Here is a 20,397-nt window from a genome sequence, read left to right as displayed (position 1 = left end):
TGGGATGGTCCTAGAAGGGTAGGGACGAGCTCTGTGCCCCAGCCAAGTAGAGAGCCCCCACCTCCTGGGTCAGCCCCCAGTTCCTGCACCCCTGCATCCCTAGAGACACTCTGCTTCAGCTTCAGGATTCAGGCCTCATGCCCAAGAAGCGATCTGGAGAGATCACTGTGAACCAGACATTTACGAGCCTTAGAGTCAGACTCCTCGTGTGACTTTCAGCAAGTTACTTGGCTTCTCTGAGTCTCAGTTTCTTCATAAGAGGAATTAGGTGAGTTAATACCTTTCTAGGTCTCAGCACTAGTGTGGGTTGGTTGCACTAGGCTGGTTGGTGGGAGCACTGGGTTGATTCCAGACTCACTCCTAACTCCCTGTGGGACCTTGGACTAGCCCTTTGCCCTTTCTGGGTCTGAGGCTCCCGGCTCAGTGTCATGGACATACATACACTTCCAAACGTAAAATAGATAGCTAGTGGGAAGCAGACGCATAGCACAGGGAGATCAGCTCGGTGCTTTGTGACCACCTAGAGGGGTGGGATAGGGAGGGTGGGAGGCAGGGAGACGCAAGAGGGAAGAGATATGGGAACATATGTATAACTGATTCACTTTGTTATAAAGCAGAAACTAACACACCATTGTAAAGCAATTATACTCCAATAAAGATGTAAAAAAAATAAAAATAAAAAAATAAATAAAAAATTTTCAAATTGTAAAAAAAAAAAGAAAGCAGGGGTGTGTACTGAGCTCCGAGGCTCCTCGCATCCCTAAGGGCCTTGAGATTCTCTCCCTGGGGTCCAGCCCCGGTAAGTAGGCCTTGCCCTCTCCATCCCCGGGGGCCATTTTCTCCCTGAGAAATGGGGTCACTATGCACTCAGTCCGAGGGATCCCAGCCCCAGTTCCCCAAGCTTTAGTCTTGGGACCCGACTGCTCAGTCCCCGGCCTAACCCCCCACCTGCTCCCCTTTTACCACCTCCACTTGCACGTGGGGCTCAGCTCAGTGTCACCCCAGGCAGTAGTCACAGTGGGTCTCGGTGTCTATGCACCTCCCACCCCCACCCCTTTTCCAGAGGTCATTTACTGGGTCCATGGCCCACGGCCAGGAGACGCAGAGAGAAGGGAAGGAGCCTCTGACATCCACCTGTAGGGGTGCGTGGTAGGAGACAGGCAGGAGGCATGGGCTCTGTCCTGAAGGCCCACAGCTGTGAGCGGGGATTCTGAGCGTGTGTGGCTCTGGTAGGCTCTGACTGCAGAGTCCTGGTGGGCCATGGACAGGAGGGGCAGCCATTATTTGGCCTCCCACATGCACCCCAGCAGGACCCAACCGTGAGCCTCCAAAGACAGGGGAGTAGGGAGGCGGTGCTGAAAGAGGGGCCTTGGGAAGCCCAGCACGGGACACTGGGCTCCCTCCCTGACCCAGGCCAGGATGAAAGCCCCCTCCCTAACCCCGTAAGTCCCTGGTCCTCATTAAAGACCTAATCCTCCAGCCCTGCTGCAGATTCAGACGCCTCCGCCCCCAGGTCTGGAGGGGAGGGAACAAGTAATGGTTTCTCTAACCCTTTCCCCCTCCCCCACTAACCAGGCGGGGCTTGGGCACCTGACTGAGTGGTCAGTGGGCCTCTGGGGGCCACCAGCATCCCAGGATGGCGCTTCCGGGAAGTGGAGGACGGAGAGGAACGGGCCGCTGAGGGGAGGAGTCCTGGGAAAAGAGGGAAGGAGGAGGAGGTGGTGGCAATGTTCTGACCAAGTGGGAGAGTCCCTGGCAAGAGACACTTCTCCCTTCCCCTCGCCCCTTGACTCCCGGAGATCCCCCACTGAGGGGAGCCTGGAGGGTGGGCATGGGCACCCAGCTCAGCACCTCTGCTGGGGCAGAGCCAGGTCGGGGGCCCTCGGGTCTCAGTTTCCTCGGCTCTCCGATGAGGCTGGTTCCTCCCTCACTTGCTCTTGCCTGTCTCCTGGGCCCGGCCTGAGGGCAGAGGGGCAGGCCAAGGGGAACACACTTTGGCAGGTAAGCGTAGCAAGTGCTGGAGGAGGCCAGGCCCAGCGTTTGCAAGTGGCTCCTGGTCTGGCTGGCCTAGTGCTGGCCTACGCTGTTTCCAATGGCCTAGAGCTTCCTGGAGAAGTGTGGGGCAATCCTGTTCCTTCCCTTTGACCTCCATTCCTCTGGGGATCTGCTGAGATCAGCTTCCCAGCACTCTTCTTTCTGTGCTCCCTAAAAAGGGTTTGTTTGGAAGGTCCAGGGTACTCCGTGCCCCCTCATCCCCTCGTGTCTAGTGGGCCTCCCTAGCTGGGGGTGCTGGGCTGGGGGCTGCTGGGAGCTCTGGGGAGAGAAGACAGCCTGTTCTCAGGCAGCCCCCAGGCTGATGGGTTGAGACACAACCTCCACCCCCAGGAACAGACCTGGAAACAGAGAAACAAGAACTGTCTCTCATCCACTATTGATTAAAAGGTGCAGGTGGTCAGTTATGTAGGCCATGGACGTAGTCAACTATATTTCATCAAAAGCAAAACAAACAAATGACGTACTATTAAGAAGAAAGAATACTGCTAATTAAACTCTGACACAGTGACTTCTTGTTATTGACTGCAAGGCGCATCCTGATTTCAGAGATGTTAAAATGTGTGCCAGAGAACCAAAACGAAGTTAAAAACATTTCTCTTGAACACACAATTTTTGTGCGTCTAGTAGTGTTTACTTAGAAGGGCTGTTCTGAGATTTATGAGATTAGACATATAAAGCAACTGGCACAGAGCCTGGCATGCAGTAAATGATCACTAAATGTTAATTATTATTGCAGTTGCTATTATACGTACTTGAATTTTATCTGCACATGAAAATCCTTTTTGATAATTTTGTATTGTTTTAGAGGCTAAGGTCTTTGAGTAGAGGCAGAGGAGCCAGGAGAGCCGAGGAGGCAGCCTGGAGGGGGCACTAGTCCATGGGTGAAATCTGCGGTGTATTTATAAACCCCATGGAGGCATCAGACGGGGGCTGAGCCCAGAGGCCGCATTTGCCAGTCTCTCAGAAGAGCACCGCCCTATCAATCAATCAATCATTCAATCAGTGCATTCATTAAGACGTTCATTGAGCTATGACAGTCACAGTGCTAAGTCCCCTCCTCCAGCAGCCCCCCCACACGGCTGGCCTGGCCCCTGCCTATTAGAAGCATCCAGGCCTCAGTTATTTGAACTGGCACATCAAAGGCGGATTGGCCCTGACCCGTCATCTGGGGATTTTTCCCATGGATCAGCACAGCTCCTCCCCCTCTTTCACCCAAAGGGGGTGAGGTGGGGTAATCTTCATTTCCCAGGCACTTCTAGGCCTTTGTAGAGGCTGTTCTCTCCGTCAGGACACCCTCAGCCCTGTTCCGTGCAAAGCCTCACTCTTTCTCCTTTGTCATAAAGAGGTTTGTTTCAAGTCCCCTCTCCAGGAAGCCTTCTCTGAAAATGCCTGCCCCTGCCCCCCACCCCGTCCTGCTCAGCTTCTGTGCCCTATTTCTTTTTTCTTTCTTTTCTTTTTAAGATAAATTTATTTATTTATTTATGGCTGTGTTGGGTCTTTGTTGCTGCGCGCGGGCTTTCTCTGGTTGTGGCGGGCGGGGGCTACTCTTTGTTGTGGTGCACGAGCTTCTCATTGCGGTCGCTTCTCTTGTTGCAGAGCACGGGCTCTAGGCGTGCGGGCTTCAGTAGTTGTGGCTCGTGGGCTCTAGAGCGCAGGCTCAGTAGTTGTGGCGCACGGGCTTAGTTGCTCTGCGGTGTGTGGGATCTTCCCGGACCATGGCTCGAACCCGTGTCCCGTGCATTGGCAGGCGGATTCTTAACCACTGCGCCACCAGGGAAGCCCCCGTGCCCTACTTCTTAGTGGACTCAGGACATCGTCTGTACCCTGCAAATTGAACCCTCCTATGGTCTGGGCTTTTCTCTTGCTTCTCTGTCCCAGCTCAGGTGGCCAGATGCCAGCTGTGCAAGGACGGGGCACATACTGCCTCTGACTGTAATTCTGAATCCTCACCTCCCAAACCCATATGGCGTGTCCATGGGAACCGGGCACTGTGACGGGCCCTGCCCTGAGCCCTCTCAGCCTGCTGGGCTATGACATCCTCCCCTGCCACCCTGCATGCCTCTGCCTCACACCCTCGAATCCCAGCCTCCTCCCGTGCCCCTCCTCTGATTGGAGTATTCCCCTTGAGCGGGGAAGGCCGTGTGGTAAGCTCTTGGAGGGACCCTTGTCTCCCCCCAGCCACAGAGCACTGGCTAAACCCTGTCCCCACTCCCCCTCCTACACAAGTGGGCCCTCGGTTGTTTATTGTTCAAGCGCAGACCCTAGGGGCCTAGGCCTTTCCCACACCCAGGACTGAGCTGTCCCGTCCCCAGCTTTCCAAGAACAGGCTCCATCGAGCACACATGTTGTGAAATGATCCTGCTGGGCCCTCCGAGGGATGAGGCCATTTGTGGGCTGAATGGGCTGCTGCCGGCTGCCAAGGGTCAGGCCTGGGGCCTGCATGTGCCAGGAGCCTCAGCAGGGCCCACCTCCTCCCTGCACGTAGCCTTTAGGAGCCAGGAAGCCAAGCCCCTCAGACCGCCCTCCTGCTCTCCTCCCCACCAGGGCTTCTCCAGAGGAGAAGACACAGGGAAGAAAATAGACCTTCTGGGCTGGGGGGCAAGACTGGGAATATAATCTGTGGGTCCAGTGAAAATGAAAATGCAGGTCCTTTGTTTCACAGCAGAGCACTGAGCTGAGCAGGAGGGCCTGACACGCATCCTGTTGGAGGTGCCCTCGGAGTCCTGTGGCCGAGCTCCACATTGTGCTGAGGAGGCATCTGTGGCCTGAGAGGGGCAGGGCCTTGGCCGCTGCCACCTGAAAGGAGCCTGGGATCCTGATCCCTGTCCAGTGCCCATTCCCAGGCTCTGCTGCCCTAGGGAGGCCTTTTCTCTGTCCTGGGCCCTCCCACTCACCTTGTCCTCCTTGCTCATTTCTGAGCCTCCAGAAATGTTCTCTGTCCCATAAAGTCTCTTCCTCCAGGAAGCCTTCCTTTCCTGTCTAGACCAGTTTTACCTGCTGATGGTTCCTGTGCTCCTTGCACCTTCCAGGCTCACTCACATAGCTTTGCCCTTGAACTTCTGAGTCTTTATATGTTAGTATAAGTTAGCTAGAGAGCACAGCCTCCTTCCTCCCTTGCCCACTCCTTGTGGGGAGTCTCCCTCATCAGACTCTGGGCTCCCTGAGGACAAGCAGGGCCTCCCTTCAGACTGGGGGCTCCCTGGAGTTGGAAGCCTTTCCCAGGGCTTCCCTCAGGTTTGCTTCTGCACACCAGAGGCTCTCCAGACATTGCACTCAAGAGGGGACCATGCCCCATGTGGTGCCCCACTGGCTGTGTGCCTTGTGGAGGATCCCGCTTCTCATTCTCCACCACCTTCGCTGTCCTTTCCCGATCAGTGGCAGCAGATTTTGTGAGTAGGGCCAGGTGGGGGAGATGGAGCCAGGGGTGAGGGAGGGAAATGGGAGCAGCAGGAGGCAGAAGCGTGGTCCCCAACCTCTTCCCAGCAGGGGGCCAGAGGAGAGTAGGCAGCATGATCTCCCTCCTGTGGCCTCCCCCTCGGGGTGTGAGGGACGAGGGCTGGTCTGAGGCTGGGGTCAGTGCCCAGGAGCAGACACTCAGCTGAGGCTGGTCACTCGGAGGCAGGGTTTGCGGCATGCGGGCCACAGGAGAAGGGAGGGAATGTGAGGAATATCCTGACTCAGCACTCGCCCACCCCCCGACTCCAGCCCCGGACAGGCGTCGGGGGAGGACGATTTGATTGCTGAGAACATGCAGATGGTGGAGGCCTATCTGCCCCTCCCTCCCTCATCCCCATCCTGAGTCCCCCTGAGCTGCGTTTAGGGAGGAGGCTGGGGACAGAGAGAAGGCAGGAACACTGGAGTCCCCCCAACGATACTGGGGAGGCAAGAAAGGCAGCTGAGGGAGGCGGGCGTGGGGGGGGGGCGTGCCTTTTGACATTGTCATAGCTGTGAATATCAGTGACATGCCAAGGAATGTCCCGTACATGGAGAGGTTTCCTCCTCTGTGGGGACAAGCTGGGGGACAGGATGAGGGGAGAGCTTGGCTAGGGAGTAATGTGGGGGAGGGGAAGGGGTATTAAGAGTGAGCAGACAGTGGCCAGAGCCCCGGGGCCAGCCAAGTGGGAGGGAGATGGAAGCCTGCTTTAGTGGATTCTAGCGCTTTCCATAACTTGATTATAGGCTTCATTAAGGCAGGGACCGTCTCATAACATCTCTTAATTACCTGACAACCCCTCCACAGGGCTGGACGCATAGTAGGCATTCTGCCCAAGCTTCATCTTGAGCATGCTTGCATTATTTTTAAAGTGGTCTCGTCATATCAGGTCCCCCAAACTAAACTCACACCCATAATCCCGGCTATTTACATTTCTCCTTGTACCTTCCAGTGTCTTTATAGGTATACACTTACGTAAGGCTGACTTATGTAAACTCAGCCTGAGTCAAGCTTTTCCAGCAGCCTTGGCAAGAGAGAGCCCTGGCTGACAGGGTGTAAACACGTGTGTCACGCTCTCTGCTCCTTCGCTCTGAAGTAACCCTTGTTCACGGGCAAGGTGAGCTGTGACACCCTCACTAGGCAGGTTTCCGTCCTTTCCCGTGTTTACATTGCTGCCAAGCAGATACCTGCTTCATTTATCTCCTGATTTGAACGGATTCTGACTTACGTAAAAACGGACTTATGTAACGTTTGCCAGAATGGAATACTAATGTGATTGGGGATCGCACATGTGCAGCGATCATTGGTTGACTTCGTGTGCAGATCCCCAACCATCTTGAGCTGGAAAACCCGATTTTAACACCAAAAAAACCCTTCAAAACACCCCAGAACTCCAAAGGACAGTTGCTGTATGAAAGGTATCCATCATTTGAGAAAATCTGTGACGGCAACAATCTATGATGAAGTTAGGAACAATTTGAAATGACATCGCCTGTCATTAATCTCCACAGTATCTACACAAGTTTGAAAGAACAATAGCAGATGTATTCGGGAATCAGTGTATGGGGGGGTGGGATGAATTGGGAGATTGGGATTGACATATATACACTAACATGTATAAAATCGATAACTAGTAAGAACCTGCTGTATAGCACAGGGAACTCCACTTTGCTGTACAGTAGAAACTAACACAACATTGTAAGACAACTATACCCAAATAAAAAAAATTTTTTTTAAAGAAGAAAAAAGAACTCTTTGTCAAAAAATAAAATAAAATAGTGCAAAATGTCACCCCATTGATTCAAAAAAAATGTATTCAGAAATCTATTCACTTGATTAAGTGAGATGTGGAGACGTTCGTTGCAGATTGCAGTGTTACTATTTAAAGTGAAAGAACTAGGATCCACTGGGTACACGACGGGTAATCTGGGTACACGATGCCACTATTTAACTGTACTGTGCAGAACTGTGGGGGGCAGTGCAGGTGAAAAATGGGAAGGGAAGACATTAGAACATAGCGTTTGGCTTGTGAAAATTCAGTGGTCCTTGGGGGGAGCAGGGGGAAGGGTGGGTGGCAGGAGCTACGTTGATGGTCTCAAATCTGTAGGTGTTGGAATTCCATTCTGAGAGCAAATAAGTTAGTGTCCGGCCTTTAGTTCTGGATGGGGGTGGGGAGAGGAGGCAGGCACCCACCAGATCATGCAGACTCCCATGGGCGATGCTAAGCAGAGGCTTCTTCTCTTTAGAGAGGAGACTGTTTCTCTGGGTGCGGTGTGAGAGACAGCTGGGAAGTTCTTCCCTGTGCTAGCTGAGATCCTTCTTGCTGTGGTTTCTGACCCATCTTTTCTTCATTTCCCTCCATTTTATAGAATTGCTCACTGTGCCCGGGCCAGCTGAGTCTAGATCTTCAAACTGCAGTTCCAGGGACCCTATTTCCCAAACCCCAAATCTGGGCCTGAGGTCTGACAAGTCCCAGAAGAGCTGTGGAGATTATGAAGCAGGAGATATAATCAGGGCCGTCCAGGAAACCAGAGCCTGAGTGGAGAAGCTGGGGACCCACTCCCACCTCCCCTCCCTGCTGTGGCCTCCTGCCTCCCGCCTCCATCCCCGGGTCAGGTCTCCGTAGCATCCTCCGCTGGGTGCTTCTCCCAGGGCAACGTGCTGAGAAAGCACTTGTGAGGACGGGGGCAGGGGCGGGGTCAGGGGTCAGGGTGCTTTTTAATTTCTCGTTAGCCATGACAGCTGTAGAACTCAAGCAATTAAGGAGGAAGACTCCTCCAGGATGCCAGAGGGCCAGCACCCCCCCAAAGCTGTGCACATCTTCCTCCCTTCCTCCTCTTGCGTTGCGCCTCTCATCTTCCCGGGTCTCCCCTCCGCCCACCCCTCCCCGCGCCTGCGCACACACATAGAGCCTGCCCCTCTCTAGGCCCTGAGCTGTGGGCTATAATCACAGGGAAGCAAGGATTGCAAAGGGGTCCCCTTCTCTGGGCTTCAATCAGGGGAATGGGACAGATGGAATAGGGAGAGTGTGATGGATCTAGAAGATGCCTTCTCCATCATTCACTCCTGGGGTGGGTTGGACTTGTGGAAAGGGGGTCCATTCTCTTTGGAGTTGGTAATAAGGTTGGGGGCATGGAAATGACCAAAGTCATAGCAGCCTTCCCTGCACTTCTTGACTAAGTGACCAACCCTCCAACCCAGCCTGACCTTTGGGGGTGTAGGAAAAGGGTCTCAGGTGGGGTGGATGGGAGGAACTATTTTTTTATTTTGGGCATTCGACATCTCACAAATTTTCTCTGCATCTCCTCACTGGGGATTCTTAACAGCAGCCTGCTCTGGATCCTGCCCATTTCCTGGATTCTTGTTCTGTTCCCAGCTGTGGGGGGAGGATATGCGTGTTCAATGCTATTCTTTTATTGACATCAGTCCTGCTGCACGGGTGGGGGTGTGTTTTTGGATGCTGGAGTAAAACTCTATGTCCCGGTCCAAACATCTCAATCCACCCACCAGCTGATACTTGAACCCCTACCATTAACATTTGCTTCATTTAAGACTATCTCCATGTTAAATTGCATATACCCTCCAGAAGGGAACCCCTTTATTGTGAACAAAAGATCTGACAGCTGATATAGATAAAGGAGTAACTGGGGTGGGAGGTGCATGCTGGCCAGGATTCCAAGGGGCGGGGAGGGGTTGGGGGTAGTAGGTTTATAGAGAAGAATAGACACGCTTCACAGCTTTCTCCTGCTTCTGATTAAGTCTTTAGAGCGTGGGAGAATGACAGCCCAGGCTGGTCTTCTCTGACCTAGAAGAAAAGGAAGCCTCCAAATTCCCATGGTCATGACCATTATCATCAATAGCTTCATACAGGCATGGGATATCAATGATGCTACAAAGAAGCTCAACACATGGCCCTTGCCCTCAAGATGCTCATAGCCTGGTGTGGGGCAACCAGCTCACCTAAGTGACCAGTGAGGAGCCTATGGACGTCTTAGAGAAAGAGCTTAAATTGCCAAGTGTTATCTTAGGGGGTTAGCCAGGTGGTGGACCAAGGAGGATTTGAGGCAGGGAAGAGGGAATGGTGAAGCTCTTTGGGAGCCCTTGCCCTCATGCTGGTGAGAGCAGAAGAAGCCTCAGTTAGGCTGACAGTGGTGGGAACATGATGGCTGGGACTTACGGAGAGGCATTTTGGAAAATGAATTTCTAGGACTCCAACTATGGGGTGGATGGGAGAGGCAGGAATTGAGCGTGAGTTTAAGGTTCAGAGCTTGGGTACCTGGGCGATGGTGGTGTTACTGGCAGTGGAAGGGAAGGTCTGGTGGAGCTGTGTTTGGACGGTAGGTGAGTTCTATTTCAGCATGTTGCATTTGAAGATGTCATTCCCCCCAGAAGAGGGCAAAACATACGTTTACAATGTGCAACTTTTTCTTAAAGAGCTTACACATATATCAGCAGTCCTCCAAAGTGGTTAGTACAAGAGCCTAGGCAGCTTTCCCAAGTAGCTTGCCTTTGATCAAAATGTTTTACCCATTTGTGGAATAGTTCCTGGGTGTTCATGTGGCAACTGGTCAGTCTTGTGGAAGGACACAGAGACACACAGAGACTGTTGGGTTTCTGCCTTCAGGGAGCTTATTATCTAATTGGGGCGACAAAGTAAGACTCATAAAAAAGGCTACGTGTACCTATGGCTTCCCATCATACTGAGTGTATTAGGTGTCTGTTGTGGTATAATAAATGACCACCAATTTAGCACCTCAAAGCAACATCCATTTATTAGCTCACAGTTCTGTAAGTCAGAAGTCTGGCATGGATGGCTGGGTTCTCTGATTAGGGTATCACAAGTTCGAAATCAAGGTGTTGGCCGGACTGAGATTTTATCTGGAGGCTCTGGGGGGGAAAATCCACTTCCAAGCTCATTCTTATTGTTGGCAGAATTTGGTTCTTTGTGACTGTAGGATTGAGATTCCATTTCCTTGCTGGCTGTCAGCCAGGGCTGGCTGCTTGCAGCTCCTAAAGGCTGCCTGTATACCTTGCCACACAGTCCCCTCCATACTGAAGCCAGCAGTGGAACATCAACGCATCATGCTTTAAATCTCTGAGTTCTTCTTTGACCAGCCAAAGAAAACTCTGCTGTTTTTTTCTCCTTTTTTTTTTTTTTTTGCGGTACGCGGGCCTCTCACTGCTGTGGCCTCTCCCGTTGTGCAGCACAGGCTCCGGACGCACAGGCTCAGCGGCCATGGCTCACGGGCCCAGCCGCTCCGCGGCATGTGGGATCTTCCCGGACCAGGGCACGAACCCGTGTCCCCTGCATCAGCAGGCAGACTCTCAACCACTGCGCCACCAGGGAAGCCCTCCAATTTTTTTTTATTGTGGTAAAAGACACGTAACATAAAATTTACCATCTTAACCATTTTTAAGTGTACAATTCAGCTGTATTAAATACAGTCATAATGTTGTGCAAACATCATCACTATACGGTTCCAGAATTCTTTTATCTTGTAAAACTGAAACTGTATCCCCATTAAACAATAACTCCCCATCCTCCCGTCACCCTGGCCCCTTGGCCGCTACCATTCTACTTTTCGTCTCTGTGATTTTGACTACACTAAGTACTTCATGTAAGCGGAATCATATAGTACTTGTCTTTTTTGATGCTTATTTCACTTAGCATAATGTCCTCAAGATGCACCCATGTTGTAGCATATTAAAGAATTTTGATATGCTGAGTGATATTGCGTTGTATGTATAGACCACATTTTGCTTATTTACTCATCTATTGATGGACACTTTGGTTACTTCCATGTTTTAGCTCTTGTGAATAATGCTGCTGTAACCATGGGTGTACAAATATCTCTTTGAGATCCTGCTTTCAATTCTTTTGGGTGTATGCCCAGAAGTAGAATTGCTGGATCATATAATAATTCTCTTTTTAATTTTTTGAAGACCTCCATACAGTGTTCCACAGTGGCTGTAGCATTTTACATTCCCACCAACAGTGCACAAGTGTTCCAATTTCTCTACATCCCTCACAAACACTTTTTATTTTCTGTTTTTTTTTTTTTCTTTGAATAGCCATCCTAATGGCTGTATAGTGGTATCTCACTGTAGTTTTGATTTACATTTCCCTAATGAATAGTGGTGTTAAGCATCTTTTCATATGCTTATAGGTCATTTGTGTATCTTTGGAGAAATGTCTCTTTAGGTCTTTGCCCATTTTTGAATTGGCTGTATGTTTTTCATTGTTGAGAAAACTCTACTTTTAAAAGGTTCATGTTCACACTGAGTGAAGTAAGTCAGACAGAGAAAGACAAATATCATATGATATCGCTTATATGTGGGATCTAAAAAAAATGCTACAAATGATCCTATTTGCAAAACAGAAATAGAACCACAGATGTAGAAATATACGTATGGTTACCAAGGGGGAAAGGGGGAGGAGGGATAAATTGGGAGAATTGGATTGACATATGCACACTACTATATATAAAATAGATAACTAATAAGAACCTACTGTACAGCACAGGGAACTCTACTCAATACTCTGTAATGACCTAGATGGGAAAAGAATAAAAAAGAGTGGATATATGTATATGTATAACTGATTCACTTTGCTGTACAGCAGAAACTAACACAACATTTTAAAACAACTGTACTCCAATAAAAAATAAAATAAAAAAAGGTTCACGTGACTAGGTCTGACCCATTGGGACAGTCTCTCATTTCTAGAATCAACTGTGCCATATAATATAACCTAATCACAGGAGTGAAAGCTGTCATATTCACAGTCTTGGGAGTGTACACAGCGGGTGAGGAATCCTGGGAGGCCATCTCAGAATTCTCCCTGCCGCACTCAGAAAAGGTGCCTGGAATGAAGGTGCCTGCCCTTCGAAGTTTCTACAGCACCTATTAGACTTTACATGTTCTGACCCCTAGCTTCCTCTCTCACCTGCCATTTAGACATTCTCACTTTTCCTCAGATAAACAAGCATGTTCCAACTTTAGGTACTTTGTGCTTGCTGCTCTCTCAGACATTTTATGGCCTTCTCCCATATTTCCTCAAGGTCTCTGTTCAGAGCCAGCCCTTTGCTGAGCCCGTTTGAAATAGAAATAGTCCCACCCAGCCTGCTCAGTTTCTATCCCCTCTTACCTTGCTTTATTTTTCTGTATAGCATTTATTACTACCTGACGTCTTATACATGTATCTGCCTACTTATTTATCGCCTTATGTCCTTCAACTAGAAGTCAGCTCAGTGAGGGCGTTAACTTTGTTTTATTTGCTATTCTACCTCCAGTGCCTAGAATAGTGTCCAACACTTACAGGTGCTCAATATTTGCTGAATGAATGATTGGATGTGTTTTCGTACCTACTGAGAGCTTTTGAAATGGAAAGTTTATTCCAGAGCACAAAATAGATGAAAAATTGTTCCTGTGTTATTTTTGTTTTACAGTTTAAAATTTTTTAATGAATTTAAAAACTTTTATTTTTATTTTTGGCTGTGACTCACAGCTTGTGGGATCTTAGTTCCCAGACCAGGGATTGAACCTCCAGGGATGGAACCCGGGCCACGGTAGTGAAAGCACTGAGTCCTAACCACTGGACAGCCAGGGAATTCCCAAATCTAAAAACTTTTAACTGGAGCAAATTAAACACAAAGTAAGCAGAAGAAAGGAAATAATAAAGATCAGAGAAAAATTAATGAAGTAGAAACAGAAAAATATTAGAGAAGATCAATGAAACCAAAAACTGTCTTTTAAGATCAATAAAATTAATAAACATCTAGCCAGATTGATCAGGAAAAAAAGAAGACACAAATTACCAGTATCAAGAATGAAAGTGGTGGGACTTCCTGGGTGGCGAAGTGGTTAAGAACCCGCCTGCCAATGCAGGGGACATGGGTTTGAGCCCTGGTCCAGGAAGATCCCACATGCCGCAGAGCAACTAAGCCTGTGTGCCACAACTACTGAGTCTGCGCGCTCTAGAGCCCGCGAGCCACAACTACTGAGACCACGTGCCACAACTACTGAAGCCTGTGCGCCTAGAACCCATGCTCCACAACAAGAGAAGCCACTGCAATAAGAAGCCCGCACATTGCAGTGAAGAGTAGCCCCCCACCCCCGCTCAACACAATTAGAGAAAGCCCACATGCAGCAACAAAGACCCAACGCAGCCATAAATAAATAAATTTATTTTTTAAAAAAGAATGAATGTGGTGACTTCCCTATAGATTATACAGATACTTAAAAGATAATAAGAAACTATTATAAATAATTTTACTCTAATAATTCCCATAACTTAGATGAAATAAACAAATTCCTTGAAAGACACAAACTGTAGGAATTTACTCGAAAAGAAATAGATAACCTGAATAGACCTATATCAATTTTTTAAAAATTGGATTTGTAGTTAAAAGCCTTCCCACAAAGAAAACTCCAGGCCTGGATAGCTTTACTAATGAACTTTGCTTAACATTTAAGGAAGAAAAAAATATCAATTCTATACAAATTTTCTAGAAAATTATAAAGGAGGGAAATCTCAACTCATTGTATGAGACCAACATTACTCTGATACCAAAACCAGATAAAGATATTACAAGAATGAAAAACTATAGATCAATATCCCTCATGGGCGTTGATGCAGAAATTCCCAACAAAATTTTTGTAAATCAAATCTAACTCTATCTTTATCTCTATCTCTATGATGACACATCATGCCCAAGTGGGATTTATCCTAGGAATGAAGGTTGGTAACATTAAAAAAAAAAAGATCAATCAACATAATTCATCATACTACCTAATTAAAAAAGAAAAAAATGTTCATCTTAATAGATGTAGAAGAAGCATTTGACAAGATTCAATATCCATTCCTGATAAAAGAATTTCCACAAATCAGGAGTAGAAAGGAACTTCCACAACCTGATAAAGAACCTCTACAAAAAAACGGTGATGGTGAAAGATTGAATGTTCTCTCTCTAAGATCAGGAACAAGACAAGGACGTTTATTCTTACTGTTTCTATTCAACATTGTACCAGAGGTTCTAACAGTGCAACAAGGCAAGAAAAAAAAATACAAAGCATTCAGACGGAAAAGAAAGAAGTAAAATTGTCATTATTTGCTGACACCATTATTATCCATGTAGAAAATCTGATGGAATATACAAAGAAGTTACTAGAACTAATAAATGGTTTTAGTAAGGTTGTAAGATGCAAGGTAGATATTAAAAAATCAATTGTATTCCTATATATTCGTAATGAACAATTAGAAATTGAAAAAACAATACTTTTAAAAATGATTATCCAGGGACTTCCCTGATGTCGCTGTGGTTAAGAATCTGCCTGCCAATGCAGGGGACACGGGTTCGAGCCCTGGTCCGGGAAGATCCCACATGCCCCAGAGCAACTAAGCCCGTGCGCCACAACTGCTGAGCCTGCGAGCCACAACTACTGAGCCCGTGTGCCTAGAGCCCATGCTCTGCAACAAGAGAAGCCACCGGTATGAGAAGCCTGCGCACCACAACGAAGAGTAGCCCCTGCTCACTGCAACTAGAGAAAGGCCCCGCGCAGCAATGAAGACCCAATGCAGCCAAAAATAAATAAATTTTAAAAAATTATCCATTGCACTGGGATCTCAGAAGTTCTTCAGTTCTTTTTTAGATTATGTCATTGATGGTGTCTTTCTCTTAGTTTCTCTGTTTCTCCAACTATTTGGATGTTCTCCTGCTACTTGGTTACTATTGCCTGAACTGGTCTTCCAGTTTTATTGTACAGTCGTTCAAAAATTTCCATCCTTTTGTTATCTTCCCCCCGCTTTATGATCATTTCCTCAGCGTTATCTTCCAAACTTCTACTGAGTTGTTTTTATTTCTGCTGACATGTTTGATTTTTAAGCTCTCTCTTGTTCCCTTTTTAGAAAATACTATTAGACTTTTGTTGCATTTTTTTTTTTTTTTTTTGCGGTACGCGGGCCTCTCACTGTTGTGGCCTCTCCCTTTGCGGAGCACAGGCTCCGGACGCGCAGGCTCAGCGGCCATGGCTCACGGAGCCAGCTGCTCCGCGGCATGTGGGATCTTCCCAGACCGGGGCACGAACCCATGTCCCCTGCATCGGCAGGCAGACTCTCAACCACTGCGCCACCAGGGAAGCCCTTTTGTTGCATTTTTGCAATATTTTTCCTTATCATGCTCAGGATATAAAAATAATATGTTGTCATTTTTAAGCTTTCTTCTTGGTATGTGATCATGGCTTCCTCCAAGTCACTTTTTTTTTTTAAAGAATCAATTTTATTTATTTGTTTATTTTTGGTGGCATTGGATCTTCTTTGCTGCACGCAGACTTTCTCTAGTGTGGCGAGCGGGGGCTACTCTTCCATTATGGTGTGCGGGCTTCTCATTGCGGTGGCTTCTCTTGTTGCAGAGCATGGGCTCTAGAGCGCAGGCTCAGTAGTTGTGGTGCATGGGCTTAGTTGCTTTGTGGCATGTGGGATCTTCCGAGACCAGGGATTGAACCCGTGTCCCCTGCATTGGCAGGCGGATTCTTAACCACAGCACCACCAGGGAAGTCCCCCAAGTCAATTTTTGTTTTGTTTTGTTTTGCTCTGCCTTTTGTGTTAGAAGCCTCAGATGTCTCATAAGCCTTGGTTGTTTGCTTATTTTTAAATGTGGGGATCTGAAAAGCTGGTGGGAAGCTGTGTGTGTGTGCGTGCGTGCACAAGTGTGTGTGCCTTGTCTGTGAGCCTCATGCGACGGTGATCTGGCTGGAATATTTCATTTTCAAGCCCCCAGTATTAGTATCTTTGGTCTTTTCTTCCTTTCAGATTGGTCAGATTCCTCAGAGATGCACCCTCTAGGTTCCAGCCTGGAGGACAATGGCCAGTGTTCTGAGATTCCAGCGGGTAAGAGGACCCAGGTCTCAGCATCCACTATGTGAACATTTTCAATGAGATACTCCTTCCTTCAGTGTCCTGGGGTTTCCTTGTCAGGGACCCTCTGCTTTCCCCTCACCAGCGAGTAGCCTCTAGCTTTTGCCTGGCTGTATGGGGTAGGGGAAGAATCTGAGGATCTGATGGCTTTTTTTAAAATAAAATTTATTTATTTATTTATGGCTGTGTTGGGTCTTCATTGCTGCACGCGGGCTTTCTCTAGTTGCGGTGAGCGGGAGCTACTCTTCATTGTGGTACGCGGTACTCTTCATTGTGGTGGCTTCTCTTGTTGTGGAGCACGGGCTCCAGGCTCACGAGCTTCAGTAGTTGTGGCACGCGGGCTTAGCAGTTGTGGCTCGCAGGCTCTAGAGTGCAGGCTCAGTCAGTAGTTGTGGCGCACGGGCCCAGCCGCTTCGCGGCACGTAGGATCTTCCCAGACCAAGGCTCGAACCCATGTCCCCTGCATTGGCAGGAAGATTCTTAACCACTGCACCACCAGGGAAGTCCAGATCTGGCTGCTTTTTAAAAACACTTTCCCAGTCCTCTTTACTTACTCAATTCCCTTTACCCTCACTTGCTGAGGTAACTGGTGTCACCAATTCCTGAGCCTTTTGGGGATTCTGGGGTATAGATTAGGTGGTAATGACTTTCACCACCGCCTGTTCCATGTTCTTTACTGTTCTTCCACCTGCTTTCCAGCTTCCAACATTTTGTTGCTTTTATCTCCTCTCCCATCCTCCCTGTCCTCGTGGGTATATATCTTAAGAAACAAAATCAAAAGGAAAGAAGAATTTAGAAAGCCTTTCACTTTGTTTTAGTGGCTTCAGGAAAGAGCAAAAGTGGATGCAGGTGTTCAGGCTGCCATCTTTTCCTGGAAGTCCCTTAATCCATTATTACAGGCTTTTATTATTACCACTTCCACATAATCATAGACCATGTATGCTTTGCTCAGGAACTAACATGACCATTCCAAAAGGGCAGAAATTGTGTGTCTGGTTTACAATGGTATTTCATCCTCCTGCACAAGGGCTGGTATATAAGAAAGTATCAAGAAATACTTACTAACTTTATGAACCAGCAAATGAACAAATGAACTACCTTCAGAACCTTTATTACATTCAAATTTTTCCTCAGCGATATCAAGATTTCATCCTTGGGAACTGAATAGTATGTGGAAATAGCCAAAAGCTATTTAATGCCAAGATGTGTGACCCAGAAGAGTAAGCAAACTGAGCAGGTAATAACAACACCTCTTTTTTTGTTTTTGTTTTTGGTCCAAAACAAGGTGTGGCACCAAATTATGAGATTGATTTCCTTGTTTGGTGTGCAATGAAATCTGAGGTCAATTCACAAAGAGAAATAAAGTCCCGAAGTGTTTTGAGCAAACTTGGATTTGTTGGCCAAGGTGTGTAAAGCTCCATGTTTTGAATACATAGGATTTTGCAGGTAGTCTGGAAGAAAATGGTACATGATTTGGGGCAAGCCATGTAGGTTGCAGAAGGTTTTGCCTTCCACGTCAGGAAAAGTACAGTTAAACTGGATAAGCTCCCACTACCTCTTAGCCGTGGAGTTCGATGATGGGTCTAAGTCTCTTGGGGGCTGAGGTGTGACTGGAGGGGCAAGAGAGTGCAGAAGGCTGATTTCCAGGGACACCCATCCTAGTAGGCAGGAGGGGAGGGGCGCTGGGAGAAGCTGTTTCTCTGCGGCCAGAGTGGGGTCAGCATCTGGGCACATCTACCCAGCTCGAAGTGACAACGCCACAGCCTCAGATGTTGATAACACACTCACTCCACGCCAACCCCTGTGCTTTATTTACACAGGTCACCTCATTAGGTGCTTGCCATAGCTCTGTGGAGTCAGTACCGTTATTATCCCCATTTTCCAGATAAGAAAACTGAGTCACAGGGAGAGGAATGTAGCGTGGACATTCCAAGTGGTTCAGCCCTGGAATGACAAAAGGACGATAGCAAAGGAGGACAGAGGCATGAAGGGGATACATTCCCAATGGCCAAATTTTACTATAACAGCTGGGGATTGATGGGGGTACGTGTGAAAATCAGTCAGCGAGGGGTTTTCTGGTGATCACTCCATGTAATATTTGCTGACTGACCAATGTTGCCCATTTAATGATCAAAAAGTAGCTAAATTGGTGATCAGCAAAGGGAAAGAAGGTTCTCCTACAGACAGTTAAGAGACAGCTAGGATCAACTCGAACACTCTGGTGACTGAACAATCAAGGTAAGTGATTTTTCTGACTCTGGGATGAGTATTTTTTCAACTTCATTTGCTAATTTTTTTCTAGAACCCTAATGAGTAAGGAAAGACTACCTGGGTGCCTCTTTCTGCAGCGACTGAGGTTTCTGGCCTCACTCTGAACCGTGTGGGATCGCGAACCACACACCCCCCCCCGCTCCCCCACCCCCCCCCCCGCTCCCCCCCCCCCCCCGCCCTCGGCAATGGACTCTGATTTGAAGCCCTGAAAGCATTGGACTGAAGTTCACTTTGCTTTCTTGTTATTTCCTTCTTAGAGTACGAAAAGGAAATTCTGGTTTTCAGTTTATTCTTTTATTCAAATCATAGTGGTTAAGAGTACAGGTTTGGGGGCCAGACAGTTGAAATCCCAGCTCTGTTTACTTGTGGTATGACCTTGGGCAAGTTACTTAAACTCTCCCAACTGTAGTTTTACAATTAGATACTAAGGGATTAATGAGATAATGAAAGGCACACAGGAGGAATACAGTCAAAGGCAGTATTTACCATTATTATCATCATCATCCACGAAGAGTCTACATGTGGTTCTCTGCACCTGCAGGCTTGTGTTAGTCCTTAGGCTGGGGTGGAGGGATACAGACCACGGAAAAATACAGTCCTTCCTATGTAAGCGTGCTTGAAGAGAGAACACACATACACACACACCCTCAGAAAGCTAAATGCATGGAATAGCAAACTGAGGCTGGCATGAGGGATATAGACAGCTCATGCTGTAGGAGTTTGGGGGAGACCACTGAGCAGAAGCGGTTCAGGGAGTCTTGTTTTAAGAGCTGTACCTTCATGGCTGATGGGGCATAAACCAGGAGGAAGAAACAAGTAATATGTGTGTCTGGGGCTATCAGGAGACCTGTCAGGCTGGAGTGGGACGTATATGTAGGGAGGCAGTGGGAAATAAGGCTGCAAAGTCAGCTGAAGCCACACACAATAATTATATTATTAACGATGGGAATAGTGATCAGTGTTAATTTAGCTTCTACCGTGTGCAGGCCACGTGCTTACGCTACATCCTTTCCGTATATTATCTCACTACAATCCTCACTACAACCCTGTGGTGTAGGGATTATTATTACAAGTTTTCAAGGAAACTGAGGCTCAGAGAGGTTGGGTAACTTGCCCAAGGACTCAGAGCTAGAAACTGGCAGACCCACAATCTGGATGCACAAATACACATGCAGACACTGACCAGACAGACAGACACAGAGGCTTAGGCTTAGGCAACAGACAGCTGTGTCCCTCCTCATTCCCTCCCCTCTCGCTGAGTTAGGGGTTAGTCCTTCCCTTTGAGGGGTCCAGTGTGAAAAAGCGACCGTTCTGCTCCCCCACCCCACTTCTGCCTCCCATATGCCTTTGGCTTTAGTCCCCAGGACAGGCAGCCCAGAGCGCAGGGCTGGGACTAAGATGAGGGGAACGAGGTGAGAGGGTACAGTATTTATGGAGGCGCTCACTGACAGGGCCAACCCTGCACTTGAGCGTGAGCACCTCCTTAAACTGTGTACCCTAACTGCTGCTTCACTTGCCTCACCCTAGTTCTGATCCTGCATGGGGGTGGGGAGCTTTGCAGCTTTGCTCTGTGGGCCAAGAAGCCCCTCGTTACTCCCAGGTCAGCCAGAAATTCCAAGGGCCCAGGCCACAGCCCTCCTTTTTGTTCCCAGATGAACAGGAGAATAATCTCAGATTGGTCTCAGATCATCTTTCCACCGTTCACACTCGCCGGTTGTTAGCA

General features: G+C 48.1%; 1 long non-coding RNA gene across 2 annotated transcripts in view; it reads left to right on the top strand.

Annotated features, from left to right (window-relative positions):
• LOC137231941 (uncharacterized) overlaps positions 1–20,397 on the top strand; it is a 75,460-nt gene that overhangs the window by 49,733 nt on the left and 5,330 nt on the right. The window contains exon 4 of one of the 2 annotated variants that reach the window (XR_010946822.1): positions 17,538–17,640. This is a non-coding gene — a long non-coding RNA (uncharacterized lncRNA). Of the gene's footprint in view, positions 1–16,298; positions 16,543–17,537; positions 17,641–20,397 lie in introns of those variants that run through there. The other variant, XR_010946823.1, reaches the window with a different exon arrangement.

Source organism: Pseudorca crassidens, chromosome 10 (assembly GCF_039906515.1).
Source record: "Pseudorca crassidens isolate mPseCra1 chromosome 10, mPseCra1.hap1, whole genome shotgun sequence".
Taxonomy (NCBI): Eukaryota; Metazoa; Chordata; class Mammalia; order Artiodactyla; family Delphinidae; genus Pseudorca; species Pseudorca crassidens.
This window is presented reverse-complemented; position numbering and strand designations above follow the sequence as displayed.